Genomic DNA, 8,816 nt, shown 5'->3' with positions numbered 1-8,816 from the left:
TGATCTATTCGAAGAGCATGGAGGAGCATAGTCAGCACATGAGGACAATATTGCAGACTCTTCAGGATAGACGACTGTATGCAAAGTTAAGTAAATGTGAGTTCTGGCTTGATAGAGTGGAATTCTTGGGCCACATTGTATCGCAGGATGGCATAGAGGTCGACCCCAGCAAAGTAGATGCAGTCAGAGATTGGACATTTCCTAAGAGTGTGACAGAGATCCGTAGCTTCTTGGGATTGGCAAGTTATTACATGAAGTTTATCCAGGGATTCTATTCTATCGCGGTGCTGACCTCCACGAAGAAGAAGAATGCCAAGTTTATCTGGGACCTGAGTGTCAGGAGATCTTTGACAGACTGAATCAGGCTGAGACCATTGCATCAGTACTAGCTATGCCATCAGGCAGGGAGAATTTGTAATCTATACAGATGCATCTAAGCTTGGGTTGGGCGCATTTCTAATGCATCAGGACAGAGTGATAGCCTATGCGTCCAGAAAGCTGAAGGTTCTTGAGAAGAATTATCCTACTCATGACCTCGAGCTAGTAGCAGTGGTATTTGCCCTGAAGATCTGGAGACACTATCTGTATGGGGAGAAGTGCAGGATTTTCATATATCATAAGAGCCCGACGTAATTCTTCACACAGAAGGAACTGAATATGCGACAGGGAAGGTGGCTTGAGCTGGTGAAGGACTATGATAGCGACATTAGCTACCATCCGGGTAAGGCTAATGTGGTCGAGGACGCTTTGAGCAGGAAGCACGCAGTGATTGCTCATCTTTCATTGCAGAGACTGCTACAGGCTGAGATTCAGAGATTTGAGCTTGTGGTTTATGACAGGGGCGAGGCCCCAAATCTTTCTACTCTGACAGTTCAGCCGACTCTGAGAGACAGAATCCAGACATGGAAGAATTCTGACGAGTAGTTACAAAAGTGGTGAGAGAGGGACAAGGCTAAGGGACAGAGACTGTATACAGTTGTGGACGGCATATTCAGATATATGGACCGCCTATGGGTTCCTGAAAGTGATTCCTTTCGAGCAGATATCCTGACTGAGGCCCACAGTACCCCGTACTCCATCCACCAAGGGAGTACGAAGATGTATAAGGATCTACAGGCTCTGTATTTGTGGCCGGGCATGAAGAGAGATATTCTGTGGCTTGTCTCCGAGTGTTTGACTTGTCAGCAGGTCAAGGCAGAGTATCAGAGACCTGCAAGGAAGCTGAGACCACTCTCTATTCCCGAGTGGAAACGGGAGAATATTACTATGGAATTTGTGACAGGGCTTCCGAGGACTACTGGAGGATTCAATGCCATCTGGGTGGTTGTTGATCGGCTCACTAAATCAGCTTATTCTTACCGATCAGGAAGACATTCACCATGACTCAATACGCAGAGTTGTACATCAGAGAGATAGTCAGAGTACATGGGATTCCATTGTCCATCATGTCAGACAGGGATCCGAGATTCACGTCTGCATTATGGAAGAGTCTTCACCAGGAGTTAGGTACAAAGCTACTATTCAGTACCGCTTTCCATCCTCAGACAGACGGTCAGTTAGAGAGGGTGATTCAGATTCTGGATGATCTACTCCGAGCATGCATGATCGACATCCAGGGCAGCTGGGAGCCGAAGTTACCTCTTGTGGAGTTCACATACAACAACAGTTATCAGGCATCGATAGGTATGTCTCCATACGAGGCACTGTGCGGGAGAAAGTGTATGTCACCAGTGTATTGGGATAAGTTAGGAGAGAGAGCAGATTTGGGTCCAGATATAGTCAGGCAGACGGCATAGTTAGTGGTCAGGATATGAGACAGGATGAGGACCGCTCGGAGCCATCAAAAGAGCTATGCAGATCAGAGACGGCGAGATCTTGAGTTCGCAGTAGGGGATCATGTTCTCGTGAAGGTCGCACCGATGAAGGGTTCTTTGATTGTACTATCGAATCTGAGGTTCCTACTCCTAGATGCCAGCTTTAGACCATAAATAGATCTTTGAAATTTGCATACCATATGCTCATTTCCGATAGATGTAAACCCTTCGGGTTGAGACATGTAAATCTCTTCCTTAATATCCCCATTAAGAAAGGCTGTCTTAACATCCATCTGCCATATCTCATAGTCATACCATGCAGCTATGGCTAGCAAAATCATTATGGACTTGAACATTGCAACTGGAGAAAAGGTTTCCTCAAAGTCAACTCCTTGTCTTTGAGTATATCCTTTTTCTACCAATCGCACCTTGAAGGTCAATACCTTCCCATCAGCCCCAAGTTTCCTCTTGTAAATCCATTTACACCCTATGGGAACAATTCCCTCAGGTGGATCCACGAGATTCCACACTTGGTTCGAATGCATGGAATTCATCTCAGATTCCATCGCTTCAAGCCACTTGGATGAATTGGCATCAGATAACGCTTCCATGAAGGTCCTTGGATCACATTCAAGGTTAGGCTCATCATGGCCCTCTTCAAGAAGCAGACCATACCTCATAGGTGGTCTCGAGACTCTCTCGGATCTTCTAGGAGCTTGTATCTCCTCTCTTGGCTCTTCGGGTGAGGGTTCTACAATTGTGGGTGTCTCTCGAACCTCTTCGAGTTCTATCATCTCGCCTTTTCTATCTAATAGAAATTCCTTTTCTAAAAAAGTTGCATTCCTAGAAACAAACACCTTTGTTTCTTGGGGATGATAGAAGTATTATCCAACCGAATTCTTTGGATATCTCACAAAGTAACATAAAATGGATCGACTATCCAATTTATCTCCCACTACCTGCTTCACATAAGCAGGGCACCCCCATATTCTAAGATAAGAATATTTGGGTGGCTTACCCATCCATATCTCATATGGTGTCTTGTCAACTGCCTTTGTATGGACATTGTTCAACAACATTGCCGCTGTCTCAAGCGCATATCCCCAAAAGGATGGAGGCAACTCCGTGAACCCCATCATAGACCGAACCATGTCCATCAAAGTCCGGTTACGACGCTCTGAAACACCATTCAACTGCGGTGTAGCGGGCGGAGTCCACTGCGAGAGAATCCCATTCTCCCTAAGATAATCTTGGAACTCGGCACTCAAGTACTCACCACCTCGATCCGATCGAAGTGTCTTGATGCTTCGTCCCAATTGCTTCTCTACTTCACTTCTGAATTCTTTGAACCTTTCAAAGGCTTCAGACTTGTATTTCATCAAATACACATACCCATACCTCGAAAATTCATCGGTAAAGGTGATGAAGTAGGCATGTCATGCTTAGTGGTGATGCTAAGAGGACCGCACACATCGGTATGGATCAAATCCAATAACCCTTTGGCTCGCTCCACATGGCCCTTAAAGTGAATCTTGGTCATCTTTCCTTTTAGACAGGATTCACAAGTCGTGAGAGCACTAATATCAGACATATCAAACATGCCAACTCCCACTAACTTGTTCATCCTTCTTAGGGAAATATGTCCTAATCGAGCATGCCATAATTGTGCCATATTAAGAGTATCTTGTTTGTGCTTGTTTGTTGTTGTTATCGCTTGGACATTGTTTAGTGGAATATCTTTCAATTTTAAGTTATAGAGATCGTTTTCAAGTTCGCCGGTACCAACTAAACATTCATTCTTGTAAATGTTGCAAACACCTTTGCTAAATAAACAAGAAAATCCATCTTTGTCTAACATAAAAATGGAAATAATGTTTTTCACCAAGTCTGGTACAAACAAAACATCTCCTAACAATAACTTAAAATCATTGTTCAAAATTAAAGAAACATCTCCAACAGCTTTGGCAGCAACTCTTGCCCCATTGCCCATCCTCAAGAAGGTCTCACCTTTCCTGAGCCTCCTACTTCTTCCCATCACCTGCAAATCATTACAGAGATGTGAGCCACATCCGGTATCCAATACCCAAGAAGTAGAGTTAATTGAAATGTTTAATTCAATATAGAACATACCGTTTCCAGAACTCTTCTGGGCTAGATATTCTCTGCAATTACGCCTCCAATGTCCAGGCTTCTTGCAGTGAGGACAGACGTCAACAGTCTTGTCAGCCTTAACTGGTGCGGCTGCCACAGCGGGAATCAGAGTCTGCCTCTTCAAGGGCACGCTTTTCTTGGGACGTTGGAAAGAACGCTTATTTCCTTTCCCAGGTGGACCGGTCTTCGTTACAGATGAAGAGCCCACAAAAAGAACCGGCTTCTCTTTCTTGATAGTGGACTCAAAAGTCACAAGCATGTTCACCAACTCCTCAAGGGTCGGCTCCATCTTGTTCATATTGAAATTCACCACAAAAGGATCAAACGAGCTAGGCAGTGACAACAGCAACACGTCGGTGGTCAACTCCGAAGGCAAGATCAAATCCATGCCAACGAGCTTGTCCACAAGCCCAATCAACTTTAGGCCATGCTCATGGACCTAGGCCCCATCTCGCATGCGTAAAGTGATGAGCTCCTTGACTGTGGCATGCCTAAGAGGCCGAGTCTGCTCACCAAAGAGCTCTTTGAGGTGCATATGAATGTCAGCAGCATTCTTTGCATCCTCAAAACGCCTCTGCAGCTCATCGTTCATAGAAGCCTGCATATAACATCTAGCCTTCAAGTCATGGTCACACCAATCCTTGTAGGTCTGCAATTCCTCAGGAGTGCAGCTAGTCGGAGCCTCAGCAGGGGGCGACTCAGTCAGTGTATATGCAATTTTCTCCGAGTTCAAGACGATTTTCAGATTTCTTAGCCAAGTGATATAGTTAGGTCCTGTTAGAACGTGTTTTTCGAGAATGGCAGAAAGCGGATTGCGAATCGAAGACATTGTCAAATTTTGTATTGAAAAGTAAAACAGATAAATGTTAATGACTATTTTAAAATATTTAATAAGATATAAAGTTTGGACTTTAACTTTATAAATTTTCGCTCCCACTGTTTTGACATTTTCACTACCCTCTAGTGAAAACGGGAAACTCCTTTCCTCAGTAGGTACGTAAGGTCCAATTAGCGAATTATGATCCCGAATAATATCAGCCAATCATAATTCCTAAAATGTAGTTTCCAATTGCATCGCCATGCAACGCTCTACGTAAACTTTTGTCTCACGTTTGATTAGGACCCAATAATATGACGTCGTTCATCTTTACGTGTCAAGCCTAACCCATCGATATTGAACCTTAATGGACGGTCGCCATGAGTTCCCTCAATAATATGAGCCGAAATCATGGGAGTTCCACGTAGTTCACATCACCATGTCAATGGATGTCACAGCTTTCCAGCACCCAAAACTCCCCCAATAGTATGAGCTGAGCCCCGAGTAGGGGTAGCGTTCATCATGCACCCATTGTCAATGGAAGACAAGGAAATTATAAACAAATTTATAATTCCCCTTTTCGGACTTGATATTAATTTTGAATCTTATTCAAAATGAGGGTTTTTAATTTTGAAAGGTCTCATCATTAATTTTATTTTAAAAGCTCGCCATGTTTATCGTATGTTTGCCGGATTCATGCAACTTTGTTATTATCATAATACTAACGCACATACTCATTATTTATAACATATCATGCATATATTATAAACAGTAAACAAACAAGGATGATCAATCGCCCCAATACTAATGGCCCGTGTGAGCTAAACACGGGCCTAGGTCCAATCCTAGGGTAAATGCACGGGATGCAATGCAACTATTACATTAGCTTCCAATATTTACATGTCTTCAATCTTCATAATTATCATGGCCACCATCTTCCAATCTTAATCATCCACTATACTAATATTTACAAATAAATATCCATGGCAAATAGGGATACATCTCATGGGGTGGTAACGGGCCTTAAACCAAGCCCACTTTATAAATTGATAATTATTACAATCATTCAACACAAAATATCCTAGCATACACCTAGCAAATTGGGCTTGGGCTTTGATAATCCTTCATGCATAATATCACATATCATACACCATCAATTAATTATCACAATAATTAATTGATGTAATATTATATATCTTGAACCAATCACTAACCGCCACGATTATAAACTAAATTAACAAAGTATACAAACACCTTTGTCTACTTTTCAATTAATTTATTTATAACCGAATTTCTTATAAATCACAATTTACTATAAATAATTAAAGTCCAACTTCAATTATTTATTTTATGAGAAAAATTTGCAACTTTTGGAATTTTAAACTTAAGGGCCCAAAAATTCATTTTTCACCAAAAACATTTTGGCCCATTTAAAATTCACAAATATGTTAGCCATCCAATGGCCCAACAATTCAAGGCCCATGACACTTGGATATTTCAAAACTCCTTTTGAAAACCCTAGTCGTCATCGCCGTCGCCGGATTCCGGCCAACATACCAAATTTATTTTTTTTTAATTAAAACATGGGGCTGTTCGGGCAGCCTCTCGGGCAGCCCAAGCTGCCCGAAATGGGCAGCAACTAACTGCCCAAAATCTCCCCGAAACCGGCCTTGATTCGATGCAAAATTTTGTTCTCATGCGGTTAGAAATCGATCTCAACATAATATCTTGTAATTGCTACACAAAATCGTAACCATAGCTCGGATACCACTTGAAAGGGAACGATTTAGGGAGACCGAAAGCGCAACGGAAGTACAATTTTTCTTTAAAATTTCGGCCCCCTCATTGTTGTGTAGCAAAAATACATGAAACACCAAATATGTCATACATAGGGTGTTAGAAATAGTTTTACCTATCAACCTCTTGAGGTTGATGAATGGCACCAACTTTGTTGTTAAACAACAAAGCTCTTGAATGGATGAGTTGATCTACAAGCTTCCTCCTTCTTTCAAAATTAGGCCCACCACTAGCTTGGTAAATCCTTTCTGGTTTTGCACTAGAAAAACAAGAAAATTTTTCAAAGAGAAGATAGTGTTTTCAACAACTTGAAGAACACAAAAGGAGAGAAAAATTTTTGAGAGAAAAATGTCCCCAAAAATTCGGCCAACATGAGTGAATGAGAGAGGGGGGGGAGTTGCCTTGGTTGTGGGAAAAGTTGTCTTGCATGCCATGCAATATTTTATTCAAAAGTATTCTACAACCCCTCACCTCCCAAGCATGCAAACCCTAGTGGGCTTGTAACATTTACAAAGGGCCCATGGACTTTTATTTAAATTGTCTCAAACCCATTTGAGCCCAATTAGACTTTCCTTGATTTTACTCAAGCTCACTAGTTAAATAATTATTTCAAATTGGGCTGTACAAGGCCCAATGTTATTTAATTAATCCAACACTTGAATTAATTTAATTATTTGGACTCTACTAGGCCCACTAGTGTTTAATTAATTCAACACTTGAATTAATTTAATTTAGTCCATAATAATGTTTATGAAAATCACAATTTTCAAATACATTATTCACTTGGCCAAATTTTAATTTAGGAACACTTTCATTAATTAAAATTTATATTTCTCTCATAGAAGTCATACTTCTATTTTTCTTTACGCTTATAAACTCATTTATAAGCCGTTCAACACATTGATCTATTTTACTTCTCATCGGGATTTAGAAAACAAGTACTTGTGTGGCCCTCAATGGTTCACTGATACAACTAGCCGTGGGTTCACATCTCCATGTGATTCGGACTAAACATGTCCTTATTCGAGCATACCCCAATTGCTCCATTCTTACTTATCAACTCCTTGATAACAAGAACGTCAGAACTCAAGTCTGATAGTACCCAACCAATCCTGTTAAACGCCTAGCATCATCGCTTACATGATTCCCTAGGTATCAAATGATAGTGCCTGCAAGAACCATTCTATTATGGTTAGCGTACAGTACGGTCCCTTCAACTCATATATCCCGACCGATTCGACAACCATTGGTTTATCGAGAGTTGTCAATGAATCGATACTATGTGTCATGTCGTAGTTGCATCGATGGTGTAATCTATGAAACCCCTTTCATAATTACCACCATACTCTGATCAGAGATTTCAACCTACACATACATGAGAACACATAAGATATCCATACTCGAAGGTAAGCGGTGAATCCCCGACTACAATGCATCGACTCCTATGTCTTTGGACAAAACACCCAACCTTGCCACTTGATGACCGCATGAGAGTCGATAAACAAGTCAAAGTGTAATTCTAGCACATATCTCCAAATCTTCTCCCAATACAAGTAATATCTCCAAATCTTCAATGCAAAAATTACTACTGCAAGCTCAAGATCATGAGTAGGGTAGTGTTTCTCGTGAACTTTCAATTTTCTCGATACATATGCTATAACTCAGTCATTTTGTATCTGAACTGCACCAAACCAGGTTTTGAAGCGTCAGCAAACAGAACATACTATCCTTGCCCCGATGGCATAGATACCACTGGCTTGCTTCAACTTGTCAAAACTTTCTTGGCATTCAGATTCCGATATAAACTTTGCATTCTTCTTTGTCAAGGAGGTCAAAGGTACTGCAATAGATGAGAGTCCTTGAATAAATATTTGATAATAGCCAGCTAGTCCAGAGAAACTACGAATCTTGGTTTGCATTGAAGATTTGGAGATATTACTTGTCCCGGGTCATAAGGACTAATGGTGTACAACCATAAACTAGGACTTTTCCACTCGATAAGTGAGAACCACTTGGAAAGTCCTTTTATGGAGGGTTGTTCAGTGCACTCTCTACAAGGAGCACCTATCTGCATGTTCGGACATCTCAATGTCGCCTACCAATGAAACACGGTACTCACATCGCAGATACTAGTCTCGAACTCGAGCGGCCTATATCCTTCTTAGTGGCGGCTGAATCGACTAGGAACCGTTTAGAATATACAGTATTACAAATATGAGTTTCATGATACTCATCAT

The sequence above is a fragment of the Primulina eburnea genome, chromosome 8 (genome assembly GCF_022965805.1).
Source record: "Primulina eburnea isolate SZY01 chromosome 8, ASM2296580v1, whole genome shotgun sequence".
NCBI lineage: Eukaryota > Viridiplantae > Streptophyta > Magnoliopsida > Lamiales > Gesneriaceae > Primulina > Primulina eburnea.
Note: the sequence above shows the minus strand (reverse complement) of the source record.